General features: G+C 37.5%; 1 long non-coding RNA gene across 4 annotated transcripts in view; it reads left to right on the top strand.

Moving 5' to 3' along the window:
* The window catches only part of LOC145542894 (uncharacterized), a 193,499-nt gene that overhangs the window by 23,418 nt on the left and 157,266 nt on the right, over nucleotides 1-12,815 (top strand). For 3 of the 4 annotated variants that reach the window (XR_014080214.1, XR_014080215.1, XR_014080217.1), the window contains exons 2-3: nucleotides 600-719; nucleotides 10,978-11,135. This is a non-coding gene — a long non-coding RNA (uncharacterized LOC145542894). The remainder of the gene's footprint in view (nucleotides 1-599; nucleotides 720-10,977; nucleotides 11,136-12,815) is intronic. The other variant, XR_014080216.1, reaches the window with a different exon arrangement.

Below are 12,815 nucleotides of genomic sequence, written 5' to 3'. Positions count from 1 at the left end.
TGCTTTTTCATGAATTTGTTTTTAGTTTCTCTTGTGTTGAAAATTCTGCAATTTTCATACAAATCTAGAACAAAGGGAATCATGTATTATGTTGCAAACTTTGCATAGGTGATAATCATGTACTGTTCTGCTTTCTTTAAATAAGGCTTTTCTATAGTTGTAATTCTTAACTTCAGGGGGCCTTGGAGCTTCCCATGGCAACATTACTTCACAGATATGGAGTAGGACACATCGTAACATGGAGGAGTGTATGTGAATAGAGAGGACATATGCCCAATCCCATGACTCTTGCCTGGCTACTGACTTTCCACACTTCTTCACTAAGCCTCCAGCCCATCTCTTCTCTTGCTGAGTTACACATAGCTGAAATCCTATTAGATTTCATTTTATTTTGGATTTATATTATTTTTTTCAGAGGCTGATTGATCCATTGCTTTGAATTTATCAGCCCTCCAAATGAAGGTATCCTAATCTGTGTTATTTTTTCTTCCATTTACAAATGAAAATAGTAGTTGTGCTCTGTGTGTAGGCTTAACAGGATTTCAGCATTCTTTTGGTACTGACATGTTTTATATTTTGATTTTCTTCTCTCTTCACAGGATAATGCCTGTCAATGTCCTCCTGAAAGAACTGGTGCCAGGATTAATTATTTCAGGCTGCTATCCCAAGGCTGGAATGTTCTGAAATGCTTGGCCTTTAACCTATTATGGATGGCTTTTGTAAGTTTTATCCCAGTCACCTACATGCAGTCTACATTGTTTCTTTTGATTGAACTTCCCTCAGCTAAGGGCATAATGTCATGAATCTATTTTTGTTTCCCCTTACCCCTATCTTCAGTGTGTAGTTAAAATTTTATCAGGCATATATTAATATATTTCTACAACTGAGGTATCTTTTTTGTCTTATATTTTTTGTTCCTGAAACAAATATAAGTGACTGAAAAGCTCTCCAAATGGGTATGCTTTTTGACCAGCAATTCCATCTACAACAGGAGTACATAAAAAATAAAAATTATATTTTGTGATAGGAATGTTCATTGTAGCTTTGGTAATAATGACAAAATTTGGAAGCAGTGTTGGAGGTGAATTGGTAAAATAAATTTGAGTATAGCATTATAATGAGATAAATATGCTGTCATTAAAATGATAAAAATAATTTGATGGGCATTAGTATGTGCTAGGCACTATGCTAAGTTCTTTACATGTAATCTAATTAGTTTGTACATCAGTGCCATGAGATAGGTATTACTTTTATCATCCCATTATTAGTATAAGGCAATTAAATCTTTGAGAAGTTGAGTAAGCAAAAGCACACAAATAGTAAGTAGCAGAATTTAATTCCAGAATTTCTGACTTCAGAGTTCAGGGTCTTGACCCATAGTCTGTCTTGAATTTGTAATGGAGGGGGAAATATTCATGATATATAAGATTAATTACATGCAATAAAAAGCGATAAAATGGGTATTTATTTCTATTTTAATTATTTATATTTTCTATTCCCACATATTATATAAGGGAAAGGGAAGTCGCTCAGTTGTGTCTGACTCCTAGCGACCCCATGGACTGCAGCCTACCAGGCTCCTCCATCCATGGGATTTTCCAGGCAAGAGTACTGGAGTGGGTTGCCATTGCCTTCTCCGCATATTGCATAAATTACTGTATATTATACATATTATATAAATTACTGTATGATAAAATAATACATGCTGAAATAAAAATATGAGAAAATACAAAAAGATATTATTTAATAGAAATTGATATGTAAATGTAAAATACTTCCCCTATTTTTCTTTAAAGTCATGATGTTTTAAAATTCTTTTCGAAACAGGTATTCTTTGTAATATGGTCAAAGGGCTCAGTGCCATGAATGTAGTTTTCCACTCCATTTCTGTTCAATACTATAAATATTTATCACTCTTATTGACTATGTCCCCCATTTCCTAACAACCAATTAGACACCTTTTTGGAGGTACATCAAGTACACGTTCTGCTTTAAAGCAAACAAAGTAAAATACCTCTAGTGTTATTTTCTCTTGACCATAATTGGATTCAATAACCACTCTTTCTTTACAAAATTCTCTCTAATTATCTTTCAAGTACATTTTATAGGTACACTCTAACCGATTTTTAAGGGTCAGTGATATTTTTATTGGGCTTCCCTGGTGGCTCAGCTGGTAAAGAATCTGCTTGCAATGTGGGAGATCTGGGTTTAATCCCTCGGTTGGGAAGATCCCCTGGAGAAGGGAACAGCTACCCACTCCAGTATTCTGGCCTGAAGATTTCCATGAACTATTATATAGTCCATGGGGTCGCAAAAAGTTGGACATGACTAAACAAATATGTAGTGTTTAATTGAGATATTTTCTTATAAAAGTGAATAGAAATAAGCTGCATTTGTATTATAATTCTTCCTTCAGTGTGGCTAAGTGTTTTAGTCATTCAGATAACTTTAGTGGCCCTTCTTTTCCTTAATTCTTGTCCCCTAGTGTTTCTATCTGTTGCTCTCTCTCCTCTCTCTTTCCATACATAAATATCTGTATATCTACAGCCAAAAAAATTAACAAGCTGATCTCTTCCAAGAAAGATGGATGAGGAAATTAATGAATCAGCATCCTATTAACATATCTCCTGCTGAAGATAGTCATAAATTAACCCAGAGCTCTTTTGTGGGTGGGAGGAAAACTTAACAGGCTGTTGTGAGAGTTCACGCAAGAGTCGATGATGAATAGGTCCATTATGGTAGTGGAGAAAATGGAGATAAATGCATGGATTCCAATGTGGTTGGAGGCCAGCTCCTGATATTTATAATGTATAAGTGTTAAATGAATAAATGAATGTACAAATTACTAAAATAAAGTCTTTGCTCCTCCAATAGCACATAACCTAATTATGGTGACACAAATACACAATTATAATCAGAATTATTTTTTAAAAATCATTTTTGTTGGGTGATTATTGAACAGATTAAGCAAAAGATTGCACTTAATCTATTAATCTCCATGTTCTTTTGGAAATATTAATAAATAGCTTTTTTAATGTTAAAGAAAACTAAGATTAATATGAAGAGTCTACAAAAGAGTTGAAATAGATAAGATCTGAGAGTGAAATGGATAATAAGCACATCTTAACAATATTGCAATATAACCTGTATATATTTTAGCTTCAGTTGTTTACTATTGCAAAGTCTTTTAAAAAATAGCAATGGATCAAAGTACCATGAGAAAAAAAATGTAAAATTTAACAAAATTAAAGAGTATATAGGATTATGTTCTTTAGACTTACAAAACAATAATAACTTTTAGTTTACCATTACTCTATGTCAGACTGTCAGTGTTTACTCAGTATACATGACATCATGTGGTAATGATATTAAATAAATAAATAGTAATAAATTATTTAATAAACATTGACTGCATATTTGAACTATTTTAAATGTATGTATTAATTTAGATTCTAAGCAAAAATGTTTCTTTAACAAATGCTAATCTAATTGGCGTGCTGCGATTCATGGGGTTGCAAAGAGTCAGACACGACTGAGTGACTGAACTGAACTGAACTGAACTGAATCTAATTTTTAACAGTGAATTTGTCCAAGTACATACTGAAACATAATGATAAAGAGTTTCACTCCAGATTGATAGTTTTTGAATCATCAGGCAAACATACATGTATGATTCAACACTCCAGTCATTCCCTTTTGTAACATTAAAGTATTTACATTTCTTTACAAGTGCTAGTAAAGATGCTGAGGCAGAAATTTCAAAGTAATTATGAGGTCTAAGTAGAAGAGTACTGCTCTTCTTGTTCTGCCACAAATATTAAGTACTTGCATAATAATATGTGGAGAAAAAGAGTGATGAGACTTAAGGAATGATCTATTCTGGTCATGAGCAAAATGATGGAGTGGAGGGAGAGTAACTTACTAATGTAAGAATAGCCACTGTTTATCTACAAGATTCAGACTGCCTTGCAAGTGAAATGCCTAAGGATGAATACCATTGCAGTAGTCCTCCCTTACCCATGGTTTTGCTTTCCATGATTTCAGTTACTCATGGTCAACCATGGTCTGAAAATATTAAATGGAAAATTCATTAAATAAACAATTAATAATTTTTAAATTGCGCATCATTGTGGATAGCTTGATGAAAGTGTCCATACAGGATGTGAATCATCTCTTAGTCCAAAGTCAGTCAGTCAGTCAGTTCAGTCACTCAGTCGTGTCCAACTCTTTGCAACCTCATGGACTGCAGCACACCAGGCCTCCCTGTCCATCACCAGCTCCCAGAGTTTACTCAAACTCATGCCCATTGAATCGGTGATGCCATCCAACCATCTCATCCTCTGTCATCCCCTTCTCCTCCTGCCTTCAATCTTTCCCAGAATCAGGGTCTTTTCAAATGAGTCAGCTCTTCGCATCAAGTGTCCAAAGTATTGGAGTTTCAGCTTCAACATCAGTCCTTCCAATGAATATCCAGGACTGATTTCCAAGGTAGCCCCCCATTAGTCACTTAGCAGACCTCTCATCTGTCAGCTGTCATATTTGTGTTCAGTTAACGTTTATTTTACCTGGTAATGGACCCAATGCACAGCAGTAGTGATTCTGGCAATTCAGACATGCCCAAGAGGAGTTGTAAAGTGCTTCCTTTAAGCGAAAAGGTAAAAGTTCCTGACTTAATAAGGAAAGAAAAAAATCAGATGCTGAGGTTGCTAAGACCTACAGTAAGAATGAATCTTCTAGTTGTAAAATTGTGAAGAAGGAAAAAAGAAATTTTTACTAGTTTTGCTGTTGCACCTCAAGCTGCAAAAATTATAGCAGCAATGCATGATGAGTGCATTGTTAAGATTGAAAAGTTGTCAAACTTGTACAATAAGATATTTTGATAAAGAGAGACCACATTCACATAACTTTTACTACAATATATTGCTATAATTATGCTTTTTTTATTATCATTGTCAATCTCTTACTGTGCCTAATTTTTAAATTAAAATATAAAGGTATATATGTATAGGAAAAAGCATAGTATAGTTGACCCTTGAATAACATGGATGTGAATTGCACACATCCACCTATACATGTTTTTTTTTTTTCCAATAAACGTAAGGCAATGGCACCCCACTCCAGTACTCTTGCCTGGAAAATCCCATGGACGGAGGAGCCTGGTAGGCTACAGTCCATGGGGTCACTAAGAGTCGGACACGACTGAGCGACTTCACTTTCAGTTTTCCCTTTCATGCACTGGAGAGGGAAATGGCAACCCACTCCAGTATTCTTGCCTAGAGAATCCCAGGGACGGAGGAGACTGGTGGGCTGCTGTCCTATGGGTTCGCACAGAGTCGGACACGACTGAAGTGACTTAGCAGCAGCAGCAGTAGTAGATAGTAATGGGTTTCCCCCATGGTTCAGCGGTAGAGAATCCACCTGCCAATGAAGGAAATGCACAAGACTCGGGTCCGATCTCTGGGTCAGGACGATCCCCTGGAGGAGGAAATGGCAACCCACTCCAATATTCCTGCCTAGAGAATCCCATGGACAGAGGATCCTGGCCAGCTACAGGGGTTGGTGTCCCAGGTCTCTGAATTCAAGGGTCAACTGTATATATAGGGTTCTGTACATTCTGCAGTTTCAGGCATCCACTGGGGGTCTTGGAGAGTATACCCCATGGGTTAGGGGAGACTACTATGCTTCATAGAAATCTGAAATCCTGGGCTCAGACACAGTCAGACTCTGAAGCTGGCTGTTCACCACATTGTGAGGAGTGCTTGGAAAAGTTCTGCCTCTCCCCTAACACTAAAACAGTTTCCCTGCCTGTTTTGCAGTGGTCTCTGTAAAGCCCAGTTGGCCATCCTTTGTAGTTAATTTTGGGAGTTATTGGACAATATAGAAAAATTTAGTTTCTTGGCAGGAGGAACAGATCTGGAGTCAGCTGGTTTGCCTTGAATAAACTGGTTTTTCCCCCTATTGCAAAATGAGAAGAATGTGTTCCTCAGAGTTGTTTTGTGAGAATTCAGTGTAACTATGTAAGTGTTTATGTACTAAAGAAGTCTACATAGGATGATGCTAATTCACTTAATTTTTCCCATGGTGTATGGTTCATAGGCTTTGGGAGATAAATCACCAGTTGCCTGGTAAGGATTCAGGTAACATTATGAGTAACATTGCACTGCAGAGAAAGGCAAGCAAGCCACATGTTGATTATTTCAATGTTTTGTAGGAGGCTGGCTATCAATGAATGCATTGAAAGTTTGAAAAGCAAGTGATAAGATAGAACTATATTAAATGATCTGGAAATTCCAGCCTGTCCTTCAGATTTCAAGATGGCATTATTCCCAGACAAGTTACTCATTCTGTTCCTAAAAACTTCAGAGAAAGAGCTTTCTGCCTTAGTAAAGCACCCCAGGGTTTGCCAGCCACAACAACATAGAAATCCTTCCAAATATCTCACTGCATTCCTGCTGCAGTTGGCCTGAGTGCGCCCTTATCGGAGATGGAAAACTACAGATGGGATGCTTTTAAAAGCAATCCATTATATATATATATCTCCCAGAAAAGATGATACTGATAATTCACTTTCAAAAACTTAAAAAATACTTTTGCACAGAAAATTTATTGTTAAACAAAATATCACCTTTGATCTATCTATAGGTATTAACATTAAACATAATAATAATGATTAAATACAAATACAAATATTGTTGTGGTTAATGGTTTTATGGAATATAGTTCTCCTTTGGGTTCCTAGCACTTATTGCTGAAGTCATTTTTGAACCATTTTAATTAGTCTTAGTACACAGAGACTTTTGAAGAGAGGGACCAGAAGGAGGAAATGAGGGAGAGAAAAAAAGAAAGAAAATAACGGGATCAGAAGTTCCTATAAAATTGAAATTCGTTTGTAAACTGAAATGGAAAAAATCTTGTGTCTGGATGACAGTGAGATAAAAGAGAAACTGGCTCTGCATTGGCTGAAAAATAAGTTTCTTTAAAGAAAGGATGAGAATGTCTTATTTTTACTGCTTCTTGAATATTAAGCAACATAAATGTCAACAATAGCTTGCCAATAATTCCAAAGAATTGAATTTAATAAAATTTCTGCATTCATTATATGCATTAGTTTCCCCCAGTAGTTTCTAAAATGATAATAGTAATGCTTCATGATTGACTTCTGTTATTTTTATGCTAAAGTGCATTAGGCAATTAACCAGTGAACTGCTTACTTTGGAGGCAAATGAATATGTGGGCAGCTACAATGCTATCAATTAAATGAACACTTGAGTGCACTGAATGGTACCCTAAGGAATGCTTCTGAAATGATAAAGTAATAACAGCTAATATTTATTGAGTGCTTATAATATGCCAGGAACTGTTAAGTACTTAAAAGTATTGACCTATTTATTTCTTCTAACGCTGTGGTGGATTTACCACCTTGATTCCTATTTTATGTATGTGGAAACTGAGATCCAAGAGGATATGGAAGGTGCCTGCAAGGGACTGATCCAGGAACGCAAATGAGGTTGTCCACTCTTAGAGGCCTATCCTAACTGGGTGACACCACCTCAAATGGCTAGTGAGGCCCTAAACAGAAGTTAGTGATGTGAGTAAGCACAGAAGTTTGGATTTTATGTCATCCCTTGTGGCTCCCCTGGTGGCTCAGGGGTTAAAAATTCACCTGCAATGCAGGAGACCAGGGTTCGATTCCTGGGTCAGGAAAATTACCTGGAGAAGGGAATGACTACCCTCTCCTGTATTCTTGCCTGGAGGATTCCATGGACAGAGGAGCTTGGCAGGCTACCATCCATGGGGTCTCAAAGAATTGGACACAACTGAACAACTAGCACTTTCTTTTTTTTCACTGCTCATAAAGTTAGAACATATACCAGGGCACTCTACCTTTCTAACATTTGTCGAAGGAAATGATGAATATGTATGATTAGAACTGAAAAAAGCTCCATTTTGTACCATGATGAATTACAAAAGCTAATTCTTCTAAATCCTGACAAAGAGGTCTGTACAGAATAAAGAAAATAGATATATATTTTTTGCTTGTTTCAGAATGAAAATATTATACAATGCATAAAAATATTGTGGTGCAGTACTGACCAGGTTCTTAAGACTTCAGCCTTGCTCTTATTATTGATCATTTTCTGATGGAGGAATAAGTTTATATAGAAGTCTTACGTGACAGATAGCATACAGCATATTTTTCAGTTGATAACTTGAAGCTACTTTGAAGTACTCCAGTTCAATTCTATCATTTTAAAAAGGAGAAACCCAACACTCAAACATTAATATCAAGCAGTAAGCAGGAGTGATTAAAAACTAGGCCTCCTGAATCCTTGTGTTGAATATTTCCAGACAGCTTGCATAAATAGAACCACTGGAAGCAGAGTGAATCCATTTTCCAACCCCCATTTCCTTCTGCTTTGTATCCTGAATATTCTATTAGCCCCAAGTAAGCAAAATGAAAAGAAATGCTTTGGGATGGGATTTTATTCCTCTTAAGATGTGTCAGAAAGTCATGAAATTGGGAAAGGATTATCCCCTTCTGCTGGGCAAGGGATAATCTTTGCTATTGTGGATAGGGTGGTCTGACATGACTAGTGATTCCCTGGGGCTATTTGATATTTCTTAAATAAAGAGTCTTTGGAATGCCTTGCCTGGGATACGTTGCCATGGAAACAGTGGAGTCAGCGATTGCAATCCTTAGTGAATGATTTCATCTATTTGTGCACCTAACTGGTGCAGAACATAGCTGGTGCAGATTTTCAAAACAGCAGCTTTGCTTCTAGAGCATTTGACATTGACCACTAACTCTGATTCAGGAGTTCACCTTTTAAATGTCATTCTGCCAGCAATGATGCTAAAGCAGTCTGGAGAAAAATACCATAAGGATTGCCAAGCTGACATCAGTGTTGTCACAGAATTTGAAGTAGCAAAGCCTGTGTTAGCCTGCAAAGCATCTCAAGCTCCCCATCCCCTGCCCCCACTCTCCGCTCTAGGAAATTTAGCCATGACTATCTCTTCTCCAGGTCAGTGAAGGAGGATAAAGAAGAAAGTACATGAGGGAAGATGGGGGAGAAGGGAGAAAAGAAGGAAGGACAGAAAGAAGGGAGATGGGTGTAAGATGACTTGCAAAATTGAAATGCACAATAGCAAATGCGAACAAGGAAGGAACCAAGGTGAATTAATAGACACTGCTGGTGGTAACCTTTCTGGAAAAAACTTAACACTCTTTGTTTTGAAAATATACATAGTCTAAGGCTTCCCAGGTGGCTCAGTGGTAAAGAATCTGCCTGCCTGTGCAGGAGACCTGAGTTTGAACCCTGGGTCAGGAAGACCCCCTGGAGTAGGGAATGGCCACTTACTCCAGTATTCTGGCCTGGAGAATTCCACGGACAGAAGAGCCTGGCGGGCTACAGTCCATGGGGTCATAAAGAGTCAGACATGACTGAGCAACTAACAAACGTTTCCCAGTATTCTCACCAGGATAATCCCATGGGCAGAGGAGCTGGAGGGGTCTACAGCCCATGGGGTTTTGAAGAGTTGGACATAACTGAGGGACTGAGCATGTACGAATGCATATGACCCAACAATTGCACTCTTTGGAAGACAGTCTCGAGTCATCCTTGCACAGGTGCAGCAGAACAGTGAAGAATGTTCCTGGTCCCCTGGGTGTGATAACAAAAGTGCTGAAGACTTTACAGAACCCCCTACACACATGAGCATAGATGATTCTCACAACCTAATGTTGAGTGGAGAAGCAAGTCATACAGCATAAATGCAGTAAGAAAGTAAAATATTCAAAGCTAAACAGTAGATCATTTAAGGAAGCATACACAAAGGATACAATTATAAAAAAAAGTGAGAGAATTATTAACACAGAATCCAGCATTATGTTTATGTTTGGAGAGGAGAGAGAAATGTTTTGGTTGGGAGAATAACATGAGAACCGAGTATATTCTCTAACTTAAAAAAAATTAAAACCCTGTATATCTCTATAGACACTCTTAAAATTACTTTTAAAATACTAAAAGTTGAAAAATAGAAATTCATATGCCACCTTATACCATTTTAGTCATTATTTTTATCTTTCTCAACAAAGAGCATGACAGAAGGATATTGTTATTAGCAGACATAATAATAGCACTTACATGTGTTGCATCTGCTAAGTTGCTTCAGTCATGTCTGACTCTTTGCAACACTATGGACTGTAGCCCTCCATGCTCCTCTGTCCTCCAGACAAGAATACTGGAGTGGGTTGCCATGCCCTCCTCCAGGAGATCTAATTTATGAAAACTATTCCCAACACTTCAAAGTGGGTATGATTAGTTTTGAGTCACAACCAAATAAGAGGGGCTCAGATGTGACATATTCAAGGAAAAAGAACTAGGAAAGGAATAAAGTGTGACTCTGGTCTTGTAACTTAGTAGCCTGGTAATCATTCTACTGTAACTGTACCAAAACCTCACACCCATTCTTGCTGTCCTTCTTACACAGTACAGTCTTTGATTACAACCATGTGGCTGTTGTTCTCTACCTCAAAGTCCATTTTTCTATTGCTCACAATTCCTTTAAAATCTATGTTCTCTCACATTCCCAGGTCTTTGCACATCTTTGCACATTTTCTCAATTTGTGGTGCTCTGTCAAATCACAACTCTCCTCCAGCCCTCTTAGTTTGCTCATTCTTATTCATCCTTCAGTTCCAAGCTTAGATGTCACTCCATCTAGGGCACCTGAGTCCCCAAGATCAAGTTAGATGTCTTGTAGCATCCTTGACAGCAATTTATTTTCTGTTTACTAATGTGTACCATCGACTACATTGTAAATCCCTTGATAGCAAGGGTTGTGTCTTGTTTCCTTCTTCCCAGAACCTCAATCAATGTATCTGTTGTCTGTTGCTACAATGAGACTGCAAAACAAAGCACTTCAATTCTCAATGGCTTAAAGGGACAGTTGTTCAAATCTTGCTTGTGCATTTGCAGGCCTGCAGGGATTTGGCTAGTCTGGGTTTGGCTCCAAAGTATGGATTGAATCCACCTCTGATTCACCTGGCTCTTCAATCTTTCCTGGACCCACGTGCTGGCTCGATTATGCTCTACCCACAGCTGTTCAAGAAAAGCAATAGAATGTGCAAGTATATGTGAGTCCTGTCTGCTAGTATTCTTTGGGATAGTCATGACTTAGTAGATGGTAGGAAAGGACACTCTGCCTTTAGTAGAAGGAACTTCGATGGCTTGTAGAACAGAGGGTGGATATAAGGAAGAGTAAAAAAATAAGGTCTAATAATTCGGGATATCACACCCAGTGCACAGCATGCATGGGGAGCTTCTAGATGTCAGAGAATGGCTTTGTTGCTCACTTGCTTTCCCTTTCACACTCACTGGGCCCTCTCTATCTCATCTACCTGCACCTTTCTTTACTCCTCCCCACTCTTGTTCAGCTTTGTGCACTTTAATAGAAGACTACGTCTTCAAAATATCTCAGGATCCAGCATAAGGGATTTTGTTAGCTTAGGTAGGTGATGGGGAAGATATGGTGGATCCAGATACCTTGCCTGAAACTCCTTAAATTCTTCATCAGTTCCCAGGAATATGCTTTCTGGATAGTAGAGTTGAGCCACCAACATTTCCTTACTTCTGTCTCTTAGGGCAACTGTTATTTTATCACTGATTTTGAATGTTACTCATTTACTCCTTAATAGTAAAGAATTTTCTACTGTTCTCTACATGCCTTCTTGTTCAAATGGATAAAAGGAACTGGGGAAGGAAGGAAGAAGTAATGCATATTTTAAAAATGCAATCTATCTTTAGTCTCTGCCTCAGATACATTATATTTGGGGAAAGAAAATGTTTTATAGGTCTTTTAGGAGCCAGCATAAATATATAAAAATCATTTTATAGCATTCATAAAAACTTTCACCATCTTCTATATGACTAGCATAGTGTTTTTATAGAATTGAAATGGAGTTGAATTATGGAATTTTGATGAAAAACTTGGAAGTAAAGGTAGTAGAAATAATTTTACCCTATATATGTCAACACTCATTCAGTAATGTTTTTGTTAGGAAAACTTTTTACATTACTGAAAAAAAAAATGACAAGTCTGTAGACTTTTCTTAATGTCATATTATAGGAATGTAATCAAGTTTTACTTGTTTCTATAATAGAAAGCAAAAAAAGATTTATTTTATTTAATTAAAAAAATTTTTTATTTTATATTGGAGTATAGCCAATTAACAATGTTGTGATAATTTCAGATGGACAGCAAAGGGACTCAACCATACATATACATGTATCCATTCTCCCCCAAACTCCTCTCCCATCCAGGCTGTGACATAACTGTGAGCAGAGTTCCCCATGCTACACAGTAGGACCTTGTTGGTTTTCCATTTTTAATATAGCAGTGTACATGTCAATCCCAAACTCCCTAACTATCCCTTCTGCCCATTCTACCCCTGACCCCATAACGGTAAGTTCATAAGTTCGTCCTCTAAGTCTGTGAGTCTGTTTCTCTCTTGTAAATAAGTTCATTTGAATCATTTCTTTTTTTTTTTCTTTCTTTCTTTTTAAATTTTAATTGGAGGCTAATTACTTTACAATATTGTCGTGGTTTTTGCCATGCATTCACATGAATCAGCCATGGGTATACATGTGTTCCCCATCCTGACCCTCCCTCCCACCTCCCTCCCCATCCCATCCCTCAGGGTCATCCCAGTCCACCAGCCCTGAGCACCCTGTCTCATGCATCGAACCTGGACTGGCGATCTATTTCACATATAATAATATACATGTTTCAATGCTATTCTCTCAAATCATCCTAC

This window comes from Giraffa tippelskirchi, chromosome 3 (assembly GCF_054371585.1).
Source record: "Giraffa tippelskirchi isolate mGirTip1 chromosome 3, T2T-mGirTip1v1.2.pri, whole genome shotgun sequence".
NCBI lineage: Eukaryota > Metazoa > Chordata > Mammalia > Artiodactyla > Giraffidae > Giraffa > Giraffa tippelskirchi.
The sequence above is the reverse complement of the archived record's forward strand: the minus strand, read 5'-3'. Positions and strand labels throughout refer to the sequence as shown.